We start from the raw sequence: 18,267 nt of genomic DNA, 5'->3' as shown, positions 1-18,267 counted from the left end.
TCAGATACTCTCTGGCTGTGTGATCCCTGAGCAAATTACTTAACCCTATTTGCTTCTGGTTCCTCACCTATAAAATGAGCTGGAGAAGGAAATAGCAAGAGAACCCCAAATGGGGTCATGAAGAGTTGGACTCTACTGAAATGACTGCATAACAACTGAACAACCAAACCAAAAAATATATCTCAGTATTGGTGAAAGAGCCATGGACCTCAAATTATATCTATGATATTTACTACAAGTGTGTTGTAGTTAGATCATTCTGCTGTTCAGAGTATTAATTTTCTCATTTGTTGAAATAATCCTTTTAGAAATCATCTAAAGTACTACTTAAAAAATGAAATATCCACTGGGCCATGTAAATTTTTCTATATTAACTAGGCATTCGAGAAATATTTACAGACATTTACAAAGTAAAGGATTGAATCTGGGCTCTGGACAATGACACAAGGTCTAACTATAGTTTTGCCACTACTCTTTCATTTCTTGGGATTGCTTAAAGCAAAGACTTATCCCTACAGTCTTCTCTTCTATAGGCTAAATAGGCTCTTTTCTTTCACCTGGTTGAATTTTGATTTGGTTACATTCCTTCATGCTGATTACATGCTAGGATTCTAAATCAAGAAAAATAGAGGGTTCAATGGCCACACACAAAAAATGTGAAAATCAGTGCTCTGAATGATTATAAGACTTTCTGGGAGAAAGATAATTTTGTCACAGGGCATGGATTTAAAGCCTTTAACTCTTCCAGCTATTGTTGAAATAACAATATTTCATAATGAATTGTATTTATTATCTTATATTGCTATTTCACTATTATGCAGTTATTTACTATCTCCCATCAACCATATAAGCCCCTCGAATGCAAAAACTTTGTTTTATACTTTGTAATCTCCAGGCAGAATAGCACAAAGTACATATAAGTACAAAGAGCCTAGCACCATGTACATTTTGTTCAATAAATATTTTTTCAATAGGTGAACAAAAGGAATATAATGATGAAGAGACAGAGAAACTAATGATGTGAAATAGCATCCTTGGTTTAAATGGCAAGCTGATATTTAACTGGGCAGTGCAATAGTCCAACTTTGATAGAAAATGTTATTCGCAATATATTGTTTTTTGTTTTTGTTTTTTTGCAACTGCTTTCCCTGTCCTCCACCAAGAACATCAAAGGAGTAAAACTATAACTAAGGTCATTATTCAAGGAGGCCTTTATGCCTCTCTGGATCAAAAGTCAGATTTAGTTCTGTAGGCTCTTTATTTTTTCAATTCTTTTTCTTAATTATTTTGAAGTTACCATATTCTCAGTTTCAAAAATTAATATCAATTTATTCTACCTTTTGGCTTTTTTGTCTAAGATCCACTGATGGAATTTTTTTTAACGTCTAACTTCTTTTTTTCTTTGCATAAATTTGAATCTTTCACCAGTACAATTTTAAATTTTCATTTCCTCAATATTTCATCTTCCACACTGTCTCCTACTCTCCTTTTATCTGTTTCTCAATCAATAAACTTAATGCAGCTTTTGTCTGAATATCCAAGGTTTGACTCTCATTGAAATAATAAATTCCTATTCTATGCTTTTCATATTCACTCTAATAAGTTTGTTTTCATTTTGAGAACTACGTGCTAATGCTGCAACATATCACATTGCACATACATGCAATGGCCCCATGATCACTTTAGTTATTTATTTTTTAATTACCTTCTTTTTTTTTCCCCCAAGATCACTTTTTGTAGAAAGGTGGTTTGATTGCCTTTATTTCGACTGCCTTTCTTTCCTCCTGGTGTTTATTTGGAGGTTAGTTTATTTTAAAGTATAATGATACTCAAAAATGAATTTGCTAACAAGAGCATGAAAAGTCTTTCCATTAAGTATATTTGTGATTAAAAAAATATCAACAGCAGTTGATATTTATATATCACTTGAAGGACTGCAAAGTTCTTTGGTTCTCACAATGTCTATGATCCTGGGTTGATTATTATGCCTATTTCACAGATAATAACTAAAACCCAGAGAGAATGACTGACTTGTCTGTGTTCACATGATTATTAAATGTTAAAGGTAGGATTTAATCTGGATCTCTTCTACCTACAAGTCCAGTGCTCTCTCCATTAGATTATGAAATTATACTGCCTCTTTTTCTTTGAGAAGGAGGATGATAGAAACAGATTTGTAACTAGAAAGGACCCTGGAGATCAGGTAGGATAACTTCTTCATTTTCAAAATAAAGAAACTAAGACCCACGAAGTTGTGACTTGCCCACTGTCTACTGGACAAGCATAAATATCCACTTCTCTCTTGCTTCCAAATCAGGTTGTAAGCATTTGTCTTACATAGTTATTAGAAATATGTAGCAATCTATCTTTGTTATCTAAATTTAATATTGATAATAAAAACATATTTTCACATTCAGAGTTTATCAAATTCTTTGTTTTTGTCACTTAAATGCACAAAGATAATTAACTACAGTATAAAATTAAAACTTAACTTTTGGGGTTATGAAAAAAATGATGTCTTTTCACAGAATCTAAATTAAACTTTACTGTAACTGGCTATAAATCACACTTCCACTCAAGTATAACATTATTAGACTATGCAGAGAAATATGATACTCTTCAGGCCTTAATTCTTTTGCTTATCAACACAATATTCATGTAATTGTGCATCTCTACAAGGTAAGGATTAAGTACGTATACATGTAGTCTTATGTAATACATAAATATTTTTTAATAGATGATTTTAGTGATAATACGGATATGGGCATTGTACCCCCAGAAACTTGGGCAACAGTGAAATTCCTTTGTTCCCTCATATATTCTCATGACACTTAGCCTAAAACATCTGATGACCCCCATAGGACCCTGAGATGATTGTCCTCCTTTGATCCTCCTTTAGATTTAAGATGGACAGAGAGATGCACCTCCAGGCTACACCTCGATCCTATCAGGCTACATCTCAGACATCTGTCTGTTCCCTAAAACTAAGGAATCTTTATGTCTCCAGGCAGACCCCAGTCAGATGACCAGCCCACCCCACCAAATGCCTGAGTGACTACTACTCTAAGTCATGTCCACACCATGACATAGCATCTGTTGTAAAGAGTATAAAATCCCCAGAACTGATGTCATCAGGGGAACAGCCTTTCCATTCATGCTGTCCTCCCAGGGTGGTAGCCTTTCCATCTTGCTGTACCATCCTCCTGGCCATTTTCAACATTACTCTCTAAATTAATAAATTTCTTTTTTTATTTTTAAGCTAAGTTTTGTAGTCTTGCATTCTTGCAAAAGGTATCCTTCCCAAATCCCAGGGGTGCACCTCCATACCCCCACAACATCTTGGTACCCAACGTTTTTGGCTCTCCGGAAAGCTACTCCTTTACCCTGGATATTCCACGAGGACACAGCTTCTCAGGTAGGAAGGAGTGTTTTCTTTCACTCCTGAAGCCCCCATCTTTTGGGTGATATCTTTGTGGGAACTCTTTCATGCTCTCTCCCATCAGCCCCAGAGGTCAGTTGTACCCCTAGATTTGGGGTCTATCAGCTTCCCCTTCTGATACTGGAAGACGTTCTGGTGTATGGGAAGTCTTGTCTCAGTGTTAAACTGAGTGCTCTTGGTTGGGCAACCTCTGTGGACACACAGTTGTTGACCCTTTGGTGAGGAATTGGCCATTCCACATCTACGTGGGACAGAGATAGAGCAAACCCTGAGATTCCCCTTTGAGGTGTATACTTAAAAATTGGAAACAATTGGCTCTAAAAAGCTTGAAGAAAAAGCAACTAATTTCTTTATGTAATGTTGAATGGCCACATTAAATGCTTGGTAATCAAGAGACATGGCCTATCCATGGTACCCTAAATTATAATGCCATCAAACAATTGGATTTGTTTTGCAGAAGGGAGGGGAAATAGACAGCAATTCTCTATATTTCAGCTTTTATTAAACTTAGTCAGAATCCTGAGTTAAGAAAATTCTGCCGCATGTACCTTACCACATCTTTACTGACCCCTTCTGGGGCAAGTCCTCAATAGGATGTTTTGGATGATTTAGCTTTCCAAGGCAATTCAGCTTCCCTGAGAGGAAGGGAGATAATGTCTCCTACACTGGCTGAGGTACAGCCACAGCCTTCCTCTCCCTGAAACATCTACTTGTTATACAAGTGCATTACAAACCCCGGGGCAAGAAAGTAAAGATGATAATAGGAAATCTGTGTATGAAAACACCATAATAGCTAATTTATGAGAAACTCCAGAACCACATCTTGGGACAGAAGTGGGAGGACAAAAGCACAAACCTCTCACTGATATAGGGGCAGGTGGATCTGTATTGCAGTTATTCCCAGAAGATACCACCATAGAGGTAATGGTTTCTATGTCAACAGATTCACAAGAGGGAGTAGATACACAAGAACCTGATCCAAAAGATATGGTAGAACCTGTGCACTCCAGTAACATAATAGCAGATCTGCAGGAAGTAGTATACTCACAAGAATCAAATTTGTCACCACAGAACTCAGAATTAGAGTATATTACTGGTCAACAGATAGAAAAAGAATTGGGAAATATAAAAAATCACTGAAATAGGGTCAGACAAAGACACAAAATCTGGGTTAACAACACCTGACAGAATTATAGCAGGCCACTGAACGAAAGCTAATGAAAGACCTAGAGAGTACAGAAATCAGTGACCAAGAGTCAGGCTCAGACTCAGATGATACAGTACCAAATGGTACAATAATAGTTGAACAAAACAGTGATGAAGAACAGGAACCCTATGAATACATTAAGTTTTATGATAAAGTTCATAAAGATTTAGATGAATGGGACACAAATTGGCATAGTGAACACCTGAATTCAGAAAAAAAAACAAGCTTTTTTGATTCTGATTCTGATTCAGTGATTGAAAACATAGGTAGCTCATTATCAGTACAAGAAATACTGTATATTACAGGAGTCAGTAGTTTTGAAGAATTTTGTAAGAAATATGACTTAGGGGACAGTGACACTGAATTGGAAGTAATATGATAGAGAACTTGGTACCAGGACTGGTTTGAGTTTTATAATAAAGGGTAGCAAACAACATGAAACCTTATAAGAACCCAGACTGGTACTAGGAATAAAATCAGACACATGATCCACAAAGAAACTTTAATCAAATCAGGAAAACCCCTAAGCCCATAGTGACAATCCCTGGCTGAAAAAAAAAACTGAGACAAGTCCATGAACCCCAGTACATGTAGATGAAAAACATCCAAGATGCTATTGGAGCATCTTACTACCCCCCCCCAAAGTTATTACATGAAACCAAAATAGAATAAAGCCCAAGACAGATAATATAAATTTGGGTTAGTTAGATTAGGGAGGATTAGTGTAGCCTGTGAAACACAGGAGAAGTGGTTCCTTGTGGAACTTGGGAGTTTATTTGGGTGGATTTAGAATCCCTTAGAATTATTAAACCTATATACGAATTTCAATCTCAAGCCTAGACTAAAATATCATTAACCTCTACAATCAACCACATAGGAATAGAATAATTCCCTTACTATCACACATTAAGAAAGATATCTACATTCTTTGCATGAAAAAAAAAATCTCACTTGCTCACATGAGGGTGGCACAAACATCCTATATAAAGTTTCATTCACATGCATCAAAATGTTCACTCTTACATGCACACACACATTAGTTAATCTTACACATACGCATGATCCTGTAGTTCCGGATATCTGAGATCATCTTTCAAGGTGAGACAACAGGCAAGTATGTATCCTGTAAAGGAGAAGGCACCCTGGACCTGTCACAAACTTCAAGCAACATCAAAGGATGGAAGATACATGGACAATTGGAAAGAACTTTGTATCACAGACATGGGAAATGAACTTCGGGAAAGTGGGTCATGTAAGATTAATCACTGATCACATTAACTTCACATATAGGGAAGTACATCCACATATACATTGGAATAAATATGTACAAAAATGTAACATAATAATGATCTAATACAGTAATATAGATAGAAAGGAGAGTTAAAAAACTAACTGTTAATAGAAAGGGAGAGAGTAGTTTAGGGGTAGAAAAGGGAATATTGTAACTAGAGAGGTAATGTAAGAAGAGAATAAATCAGATTTCATTAGATACAAGTTTATATATATATGTATATATATGCCTATAAATGTTATGAATTGTTACACTGGAATTAGCATTATATAAGGCATAGGATAGTTCAATTTTACTTAAGATTTGAATTTTATGTTGATTGCAATAGGAATTACTTTTGTATTAAGAAATTGTTATATTGTAAAAATTTTATTGGCACATAATCCTAACCCTCTTCCCACCACTCAGTCAGCACAAGATAGGAATTTAGATTAGCAAATTGACAGATTAGGATAAGATTTATTATTTTGGGAGGGGGGAAGTTAGATGGGAACAATAAGTAGCATAGGTAGATTAGAATAGACATAGAAGATAAGTGACTGACATGGGCCAGGGTGGCACCAGGAGAACAACAGGAAATGGAGGATTTGTGATAGAGGCTGGCACTAGAGAAAAAGTGCCAGACTGAAGAGTATGTGAAATTGATCACCTTGATGGGGGAGGGGCCCCAGGAGTGACATCCTGAGGAGAGAAGACTCTGGTTGGGAGAGCAGTGAGGGTCTCTTCGTCCTGATAGGTCCTGATACGTTGAAGAGAGAAGGTGGAAAAAGACTTTCTAATGGAGGAGGGACAAGAGGGACAAGAGCGAATTGGGAGAGCAGCTTTAGCTAAGGAGGGAAGGCAGAAGGGGGGAAATCTTCAAACCGCCTCTCCTCTCTCTGAGCCATCCTGTTACATCCGCTGTTCTCTTCTGAACCCTGCTTTGTGGGAAAGGGGGGTTCTCTTCTCTTTCCCTTTCTCTCCATACCTTCGGGTACAATCCTTCAGTTGGGGTACATTCCCTTCTTTTTTCTTTTTATTTTTTAAGACACCCCCCCAAATTAACTTCTACTTCAGAATCCCCTCCTCCAGATTTTCCTGGTTCCTCTCCTCAACCCTCAGCTCTGAAACCTCCACTGTACTCTCAGGGTTCAGAGCCTGACATCACTCCTCTCTCTACTCCCACCATAATATGCTTTTGTACCCACCACTGCCTAAGGATAATGTTACCTTGCCCATTCGTCAACCAAGCCCACTCCACACCCAGAGCGGATTAAGCTATGGTGACAGGGCTCCCCTCCTCCCTATGAGAGAGGTACCCTCCTCAGATGGGCTGGCTCGGGTATATGTTCCCTTTTCTATGATAGATCTAGCCCAGATGAAGGAGAAATTGGGTCACTACTCAGAGAACCATACCAAATTCCTTGAGGGTTTTAAATCCCTTACCCTGCAGTTTGACCTGCCTTGGACAGATCTGCATATTATCATCTCCACCTGTTGCACCCAGATGATAAAACATGGATCTGGGATTTGGCTGTGGAAATACATGATGAGAAGGTCCTAGGTGGCACATGGGCAGGAGTTCTTGGTGCCACCACATAACCAGGGCAAGATCCTGGATGGGACTATATGAATGAAAGGGACAGACTTAGGAGAGACCATATGATAGATTGTCTCCTTGAGGCCATGCAAAAAGGGATTAGAAATCAAGTAAATTACAATAAACTCAAAGAAATTACTTAAGGAAAGGAGAAGAATCCAGCCCTCCTCCTGTCCCGATTAGTAGAAGCCATGAAGCAATATACAAATGTCTACCCAGAGACTGATAAGGGGGCACTTATCTTAAATCTCCACTTTATAGGACAGTCAGCCCCAGACATCAGGTGAAAACTGCAAAAGCTGGATCTGGGATCTCAGACTCCAATTAACCAAATGGATACTGCTTTTAAGGTTTTTCACAACAGGAACCTTGTTGAGACAAGGACAGAAATGTGAGAAACTCCTCACTGCAGCTCTCACCTCTCTGACCTATGAGCAAAGGCCAAGGGGCTCTTGCTACACCTGCAGATGGGATGAGCACTGGTCTCAGAACTGTCCTTCGAAGGAAAGACTGCCCACGACTCCATGTCCAGCCTGTGGCCAAAAGGGATACTGTAAACGGCAGTGCCCCTCCAACCAGAGACCCCAACAACACAAGAGCCACTTTCCTAACCTTTAGTCTCCTGAGGACTCCTCAGAATAGAGATGCCCTAGAGTTTGCTCGCTCCCAGTTTCTATCACCATGTCCGAACCCAGGGTTACTCTCGAGGTTGAAGGTAAGAGAAGTACCTTTCTAATTGATATGGGAGCTACCTATTCTGTTCTCCAAACTCACAATGGTCCTACATTCCATTCGCAGCATAAGGTAATTGGAATTGGGGGAAAGACACTCAGCTGTAGAGAAACGGCACCCCTAACGTGTGCCCATGAAGACAGATTATTTCAACATATATCCTGATTATTCCTTCTTCCCCATGACCTTTACTGGGCAGGGATATTATGAAGAAATCAGGCTCCCAATTCTCCTTTATCTCAACTCTAACTTCCCCAACCACTCCTTTGCAAAAGCCTCCAACAATCTCCTCAGAAATCTAGGAGAAAGTACCTTCCATAGTCTGAGATCAAGGCATACTGGAAAGAGCCATTCAGGTGGATCCTGGATCCCATAATGATAAACCTCAAGCTTGGTTCTCCTTATCCATACAGGAAGCAATATCCCATTTCCCCAGAGGCCAGAAAAGGATTACAACCTCTCATTGATAAATTCCTAACCTATGACCTCTTAGAAGAGTGCTCTTCACCTTGCAATTCTCCTCTTCTACCAGTGAAAAAACCAAATGGGACCTGGTGTATGGTTCAAGACCTTAGGCGTATTAATGAAGAAATAATTTCTGTTCATCCTATTGTCCCTAACCTGTATACAATTCTAACTAAAATACCAGGGAATTCTCAATGGTTTTCTTTCATTGACTTGAAAGATGCTTTCTTTTGCATACTTTTGCACCCAAAATGCATATTCCTTTTTGCCTTTGAGTGGGTTTTCTCCTCAGACCCCTGACCCGATAAGTTCACATGGTGTGTGCTCCCACAAGGCCTAAGGGACAGCCCACACTACTACAGAATCAGAATTGCTCCACAGGCAAAGTTAGGGCTGAGTTCATTTGAATTGCTCTATGGGAGACACTTTCTAACCTTTGATGTTCTTTTAGATCCGGAAATCCACAGCCTTATTTGGTTTTCTAAACAATTTGGCCCGATCCATCCGGTTCTGAGAGAATATGCTAATCAAATCCTCTCCAAACCCTCAACAGAGGATACAGAGGAATCCTGCCACCCAGCCCAAACAGGAGATTTGGCATACCTGAAGACATGAAGTGGATCAAACCACCTAACACCTTGATTGGAGGGGCCCTATAGGATTATTTTATCCACTCCTACAGCTGTAAAATTAGAGGGGCAGAATACATGGACTCATGTCTCTCGTATTAAAGCCTTTATCCCTCCAGAAACAAGTGGTGAAGGTGGAACAGAAGCCACTTATTCCTGTGAGCCACTGGAAGATCTCAAATTCCTCTTCTGCTGAAAGACCCAACCTAAGGAAACTTTGGAATAAGTAGTTCCATCCCCTCCTCCTTGTTATCTTAACCATTTCTTGCTCTAGCCATGACTAATATCTTTCCTTACATTCTTTGTACTTTTTGGTATTTTAAATCAAGCATACCATCAGCTGGAAGGATAATTCTCTGATTCAGCTTGGGGAAGCAGTAGCCAAAGTAGGTCCCTCTAACTGTTGGGTTTGTATGAAGCACCACCAAAGTGGAGAGAACCCCAGGCCTCTAGCCCTAGGTCTCAATGCCTCTGAAATATACCAAAGACCTGAGGCTTTAAAGAAATATGCAGCCACTCCAGTTTTGGCTTCTCTCCTGTGGGATGTGTGGACCTTGTATTTGTAACCTTGTCATCTCTCTAGTTGCTTCTAGGGTAAAAGCACTTATGGGAGTTACCGAGATGCCACTGCAACCTCTACAACCATCCTAGCTGAAAGCCTTGGACAGTGACTACAGTCAATGCCTCTCTCTCCTGACAATAGGCAGGGACAACACTACAACCATTTTCAGCTCTGAAGACAGAAGTCTGAGACCATCGCCCCTTTCCCCTTACATATTTGGAGAGGGGGGAGATTATATGGACATTGTACCCCCAGAAACTTGGGCAACAGTGAAATTCCTTTGCTCCCTTACATCCTCATGACTCTTAGCCTAAAACATCTGATGACCCCCATAGGACCCTGAGATGATTGTCCTCCTTTGATCCTCCTTTAGATTTAAGTTGGACAGAGAGATGCACCTCCAGGCTACACCTCGATCCTATCAGGCTACATCTCAGACATCTGTCTGTTCCCTAAAACTAAGGAATCTTTATGTCTCCAGGCAGACCCCAGTCAGATGACCAGCCCACCCCACCAAATGCCTGAGTGACTACCACTCTAAGTCATGTCCACACCATGACATAGCATCTGTTGTAAAGAGTATAAAATCCCCAGAAACGATGTCATCAGGGGAACAGCCTTTCTATTCATGCTGTCCTCCCAGGGTGGTAGCCTTTCCATCTTGCTGTACCATCCTCCTGGCCATTTTCAACATTACTCTCTAAATGAATAAATTTCTCTTTTTATTTTTAAGCTAAGTTTTGTAGTCTTGCATTCTTGCAAAAGGTATCCTTCCCAAACTCCAGGGGTACACCTCTTTACCTCCATAACAATATGGATATTAAAAATGAATTGCTATTTAAATGCCCATTTATATTACTTTAAAAAATACTGGTGCAGCTAGGTGGTTCAGTGGATTGAAATCCAGGGTTAGGGATAAGAGGTCCTGGGTTCAAACATGAACCCAGACACTTCCTATCTGTGCTACATTGGGCAAAAGTCACTTGATCCCAATTGCCTAACTCTTACCTCTCTTCTGTTTTAGAATCAATATTGATTCCAAGGTGGAAGGTAAGGTTTTAAAAACAAATAATTTCTAATTTTCCCCTTAAGATAAAAAATAAGCACTCATATTGAGTTTAAGTGATCATAAATTAACACTTTAAAACATGTTTAAAATCTAAAGACCTTTCTTAGTTCTATATTAAACAATTCTCTAATTATGGAATTCAGAGTTGGAAGGGACTTTTGGGGTCATCCAATCTAACCTCTAACTGAAGCATGAATCTGCTCTACTGCATTCCAATGAGTGGCTTTTTTGCTTCTTCTGGAAGACTTACAGTGACCAGGAACTCATTACCTTCCAAGGAAGACTACTGCATTTCTAGATAGCCCTCATTGTTAGGAAGTTCTTAATATGAACCACACCTTGGCATTTTTTAACTACTACCCAATGGTGACAGTAAAGTGCTCTGTGATTAAGTAAAGTCTAATTTATTTTCTGCATGACAATTCTTTGATTGTTAAAGAGAGTATTCATGCCTTTTCTAAATTATTTCTTTTCAGTCTGAGTAGATTAAACTGTAAAGATTGCCATTTAAGAATTAAAAAAAATCCACACATATAGACCTATGACTTCAGGGAAAGGAAATCTTTAGGAATAGAGGGTTTAAGAATTCATGATAATAGGAGAGATGATGACAATTTAGGAGAAGGGAGTAAGGAAAAGGAATAATCATTTATATAGAGCCTACTATGTAATAGGCATGGTGCTAACTAATGTAGATGTTACCTCATTCATTCCTCACAACAACCCTCCAAGGAAGAGATAAACAGAGGCTAAGTGCCTTGCCACATAGTCACATAGTTAGTAAGTGTCTCAGGATCCAACTGAAGTCTGGTCTTTTTGTTCTAGACTTTAGCACACTGTCCATTGCAACAACTAGGTATTTCGTGCTATAATATGACTGAAGAAGAATTAAGTCTAAATAAAGATCTAGACAGATGTACATAGTTTACTAATGTCCTCTGATCCTGAGAGTACAATGAAGAACTATGAATATTTAACATGATACCTTGCTTTCAAAGCATCAGAGGTTATGAGGATCTCTTGCCATTGCAAGAGGATTTTGGATTGAAATGGTGGTCCCACTTATCTCAACCTCCACAAAGCAATATTTTAACATAAAGGAGCCCTAAATATGCAAAATCTTCCCTTTTAAAGATGAGGAAACTGAGGCCCAGAGAAAGCAATTATGTCTTCTAAGTTTACATGGCCAGCAAAACATTCTGTTACTGACCAAGAAATAGAGTGGAGGACCAAATTAACAGACTAGGCACTCAACATGCAATGGTAAATGAGTTTAATAAGTTAATGTTTGACAAATCCAAAGATCCATGCTTCTGGAAAAAAGAATTCACTATTTGACAAAAACTGCCAGAAAAATTGGAAAAAAAAAGTATGGCAGAAATTAGGCATAGACCAGTGACTTATGATTCCAAGATAAAGTCAAAATGAGTACATGATATAGAAATAAAGGTTGATCCCATAAACAAATTAGGGGAGAATAAAATATTTTACTTGTCAAACCCATAGAGAGGGGAAAATTTAGGTAAAAAAAACCAGAACATTATGAGATATAAAGTAGATAACATTGACTCTATTAAACTAAAATGTTTCTGAACAACCAAAAGGAATGCAGCCAAGATTAAAAGGCAAACAACATTCTGAGAAAATAATCTTTATAGCAAGTCTCTCTCATGAAGGCTTCATTTTTTAAAAAATATGGATAACTGAGCTAAATTTCTGAGAATACGAAGCATTTCCCAATTACAAATATAAATAGACAATTCTCAGTTGAAACAGAAAGAGAAAGTCCATTTTAAAGAAACTGCAGACAATATAAGAGAGAGAAACTCTATTTAAAATAACTGCAGACAATAAGATACTTAGGAGTCTACCTACCAGGACAAATCCAGGACAAAAAAAGTTTTCTGACAAATAAAGACTGATCTAAACAATTGGAAAAATATTAAATAGTCACAGGTAAACAGAGCCAAATAAAAATGACAATTCTACATATAATAATTTACTTATTCAGTGCCAAAACATTCAAACTATCAGAGAATTATATAATAGAGCTATAAAAATAACAATAAAATTCATCTGGAAGAACAAAAGGTCAAGAATATCAAGGGAATCAATGGAAAAAAATGAAAGGACTCATACCAGTACCATATTTAAAACTACAAATTATGAAGTGCCAGTCTTCAAGACAGTCTGGTACCGGCTGAGAAAATAGAGGGGTGGATCAGTGGAATACATTAATTACAAAATATATAGTATCACATGGCCATAGTAATGTAATATTTCATAAACCCAAAGATCCAAGCTTTTGAGGCAAGAACTCACAGATGAACAAAAATTACTGGGATAACTGGTAAGCAGTTTGGCAGACATAGATCAACATTTCACATTATACAATATAAGAACAAAAATATGCATGTGATTTAGACAAAAAGGTGAAATCATAAGCAAATTAGAGGTACATGGAAAAAATTACCTGTCACATTTATTGATAAGGGAAGAGTTTATGACTGAACAAAAGATAGAAAGATCATTGGAAGCAAAGTGGGGAAAAAGTCTCTCCTAACCAGCAGCAGTTGAAAGATGGCCATACCCTGACTAGTTACAACACCCATAAATAATCCACTCTTCATCTGGTCCTGTGTCTCAGAGGTGGCATGTAGACCTTTGTGAAGATCCTGAAAAGCAAGACTATTGTCTTGAAGGCAGAGCTCAGTGACATTATTGAGAATGGAAAGGCCAAAATCCAGGACAAAAGAGCATCCCTCCTGACCAGCAGAAGTTCACCTTTGCAGCCAGGCAGCTATAACATGGCTGTGCCCTGTCTGATTAAATATCCAGAAAGAATCCATCCTCCATCTGATACTGTATCTTGGGGATGGATGTTAATTGTTCATTTTATTATGAAAGTATAAATTGACAATGATAAATGTTTGATAAATTATATTATCATTTTAATTCACAACTCTTCAAAGTTTTAATATTGTTTTGAGAGCACCAGGTTCAGTAGCAGTTGAGCCAATGCTAATAAAGTTTTTTGTTGCAATTCAAAAAAAATTACATGAAGTTAGAAAGGTTTTAGACAAACAAATCCAAACTAGCCAAAATTAGAAGAAAAGCAAAAAACCAGGGGGATTTAATGGCAAATTTCTCTGATAAAAACCATATTTCTCAAAAATAAAGAGAGCTGGGCAAAATTTATAAAAAATAGGAGCCACTCCCCAATTGACAAATGATCAAAGGATAGGAATAGGTGGTTCTCATCAGAAATCCAGCTATCAATAGTCATGTGAAAATGCTCTAAATAGCTATTCATTAGAGAAAGGCAAATTAAAACAACTCTGAAATAGGATCTCCACACATCAGACTAACATCATCAAAAAAGGAAAATGATACATTATTACTTATGTAGGTGATGTGCAAAAATATATATACTAATGCATTGTTGCCAGAATTGTGAACTGGACCAACTATACTAGAGAACAATTTAGAATTCTGCTCAAATGGTTGTCCAACTGTGCAATTCCAACTGAGCCAACCATAATACTGCTAGATCTCAATCCTAAAGGGATCAAAGAGAAAGGATAAGATCTCACATGTACAAAAATATTATTGTAACTTTTTATGTTGAAAAAGAATTGGAAATTGAGGGGATACCAATACATCGAGGAATGTCTGGACAAATTATATAACTGTGATATAATAGTATTGTGCTATGAGAAATGATGAGCATGGTGGTGTAAAAAAACACAAACAAATCTGGGAAGCCTAATATGAATGAATGCAAAATAGACTGTGAAAAATCAGGAAAGTAACAGTGTAATGATGATCATTTGTGAAGGATTTAGTTCCTCTAATCAATAGAATTACCCAAGACAATTCCACAGGGCCCATGATGAAAAATGCTGTCCTGATGAACTTTACCGACTGAAACATACTTTTTCATTTTTCTTTTCTTTTTTGCAAAATGGTTATTATGGAAATATGTTTTGCATGGCTTCCTATGTATTATAAATATAATATTGTTTGCTTTCTCATTGAGTGGGTGAAGAAGTGGAAAGAAGGAGAGAATTGAAAAAAATCAAAATTTAAATTATTTAGGGGGCAGCTAAGTAGCTCAGTGGATTGAGAGTCTGGCCTAGAGACAGGAGGTCCTTGTTTTAAATCTGACCTCAGACACTTCCGAGCTGTGTGACTCTGGGCAAGTCACTTAACCCCCATTGCCTAGCCCTTCCCATTCTTCTGCCCTGGAATCAGAAGATAAGGGATTTAAAAAAATAATTATTTAATACATTAAATAATTTAAATTAAATTAAATCAAATTTTAAATGGATCAATACCAACTAAGATACTAAGGTAAATACCAACTTAGTCCATTGGCTACCTTTTTGTCATTCTCTTGCATAGGATCCACTCCTTTATAGCAACCACTCAATACCAGGAAAATCAGCTTATCTTTATCTGGAGACAAAACTCATTATAAAAATTCAGGTAATAAATTAACAAGATGGAAACAGCCAGAAACTCATTAGGGTGAGAGATGCTAGTTTACTAGGCAGCAATGAGTCATAAGGAAAAGAAGTGGATGGGGTAAAATCACCAGGTCCCCATAGATGTGACAGTTGTGAAGACAGCAAACTTTTGGTATGCAGACTATGTCTTTAACAGACCAGTTAACTTGAGAAGACTCCAAATGCACATTCCAGATTAGTAACATCCTTAAACTACAATCAGCTGGCTTAATCTGTTCTTCTCAAGTTCTTTCATACATTCTGGATCTCCTGAATTCCTGGGCCTCTCTTGTCCTTGCAGTTTCTATCTCTCACCATGTTCTAGTGTCCTTCCAGTTCTGAAACAACTATATTTCCCATCAGCTCCCTTACTGATAAGGGACTATGCACAAGTAAGTAATACAGATCTGGGAATGGAGAGTACTAAAAGATCCTTTCCATCATTGATTCTTCAGAGAAGACTAAAGACAAAACTGGGCAATTGTTTCATTCCATTCTCCAAACCATTCTGGTCTCTTATTTTATCCTAAACCTAGTTTGATCCTAGACATTTGGTTAATGGGTCAGTATTGCATTCATTTGCAACAAGAAAATGTTTTGGAATTATCTTGAGAATAATCGCATTCTCTATGATGTAAATAAAGTTTTCACATTATCAAGAAAAGTTAATTAAAATCAATTCACAAAGCATATATTAAATGCCTAGTAGGTAGAAGACAATGAATTAGACTATGTTGATACAAAGGCCAAGGCATAATGATCCTTGCTCTCAAGGGCACTGCTTTTTACTGAGATGAAAAAAGAGACAGGCATAATATGAAGTTAATTTTTAATTCTTAAGATCAGGTTGTGAATATTATTAATAATAGGTTGAATTTAAAATAGGAATATCTATTTTAACAAGTGCCCCCTTTATAGTAGGTACAAAATTTCTATTTCATGGATAAAAGTAACATAATAAATATTTAAGAATTGTTGATTTTTCATCTTGTAATATATCTTCAATCTTATTCAAACTTATTCTTTAAAAGTAACCTCATTCGGGTGATCTTTCATAAAACAGTAATGTGGGTGGCAGCTAGGTAGCTCAGTGGATTGAGAACCAAGCTTTCAGATGGAACATCCTAGGTTCAACTCTGGCCTCAGATACTTCCCAACTGTGTGACCCTGGGCAAGTCATTTAACCCCCATTGCCAAACCCTTACTGCTCTTCTGCCTTGGAACCAACATGTAGTATTGATGGTTTAAAAAAATTAATGTACAGGGGGCAGCTGGGTAGCTCAGTGGATTGAGAGCCAGTCCTAGAGACGGGAGGTTCTAGGTTCAAATCTGACCTCAGACACTTCCCAGCTGTGTGACCCTGGGCAAGTCACTTGACCCCCATTGCCTACCCTTACCACTCTTCTGCCTTGGAGCCAATACATGGTATTGACTCCAAGACGGAAGGTAAGGGTTTTAAAAAAAATTAAAAAAAATTAATGTACAGAGTAGGCAGAGGGCAATTGGAAGGAAGAGTGAAAAAGACAAATGGAGATAAAGATGGAGCTTTCCCAGGGGAACATACTATTATGAGATGTTTCAGGATAGGTCTTCTTCTTCAAGGAATATTTTAAATAAATGGCACAGTAAATGTCCATCTTTAGAATAATCCCTCAATTTCTCCTTGGAAAAATGGAAAACATCCTCCTTTCAAAATATTCTCCAAATGTGAGATTTTGGCTGCAGTGCTAGAAACCATGACTGGCTCTTTTTTCTTTTCTTCCTCCCTTTTTTTTTTTTGGTCTCTTGCTCTTCTCAGCACATCATTAAAGAGCTCTCAAACTACCTGCTTTACAGAGTTTATTTTGTATCTCAGTGTGGTTCTTTCACTCCTTAGTGATCTCATGAGACAACAAATTACTATGTAAGATAACTAATGACTAAAACTTGGCAGATACAATATTTCTGTTGTTTTCCCTACTTCCACTGAGGTGCTGTCAGTCCCTAACAGTATTATAAACAGATGGTTAATTGTTACCAAGCTGCATACTGCTAATTCAGAAACTTGCCTACTTCTTAGCAGCATATGGCTAAAAAAATAATCTTAGGAAATTCATAAGCATAATACAAACTAAAGTCAGACCCTTAAGAAGTTGGAGGCTTATCTGAATTACATGTAAATATATATTTTTACCTTATGCTCTCATGAGATTATGATGGCAAACTGAACTTCGTCAAGAAGGAATACAGTTTTGATAATCCCTATAAAATATTCAGGGATATTACATTAACCGCTAGTCAGCCACTTAGTAGTAAGTATTTTGTTCCAAGAGAACAGAGAGATCCCATCAGGAGAGCTCTTAGTTTTGATTCGTGTCTAGTTCTAGACCTTAAAGTCAAATGGCTATTGAATCTAGCATTCCTGAAGAAAGAATTGAGGCTAAGCCTTAAACTTGACTTTTTTTTTTTTTAAACCACCAATAAGCCTAAATACGTGAAAGAATTCTGACAGGGTAACTTCTGATTCAGGGCACTGCTGCCAGTGTTCCCATGGAGGCTCCCACTAATTAAATGTTAACAATAAGTAATGAATAACAGGCTAGCCCAGCAGATGAAAATCACTCTTGGTAGTATATTTATAATTTATATGAGTGATTTACAATTCATACTAATAACCTCTAATTTCTCAGCACTTTGCACGGTATTTCAATGTGCATTCTCTTGTTCTAAATGTCCTTGAATTTCTAGGAGCTGAACCATAAAGGGTCTCGACTCCAAAAAATCTCCAATGGTAGCCACCTTTTATC

The 18,267-nt window shown here is 37.6% G+C and overlaps 1 protein-coding gene across 1 annotated transcript in view; it reads right to left on the bottom strand.

The window, feature by feature from the left end:
- The window catches only part of CNTNAP2 (contactin associated protein 2), a 2,768,972-nt gene that overhangs the window by 664,809 nt on the left and 2,085,896 nt on the right, over positions 1–18,267 (bottom strand). The gene's annotated exons all lie outside the window — the stretch shown is intronic.

Source organism: Monodelphis domestica, chromosome 5 (assembly GCF_027887165.1).
Source record: "Monodelphis domestica isolate mMonDom1 chromosome 5, mMonDom1.pri, whole genome shotgun sequence".
NCBI classification, from domain to species: Eukaryota; Metazoa; Chordata; class Mammalia; order Didelphimorphia; family Didelphidae; genus Monodelphis; species Monodelphis domestica.
This window is presented reverse-complemented; position numbering and strand designations above follow the sequence as displayed.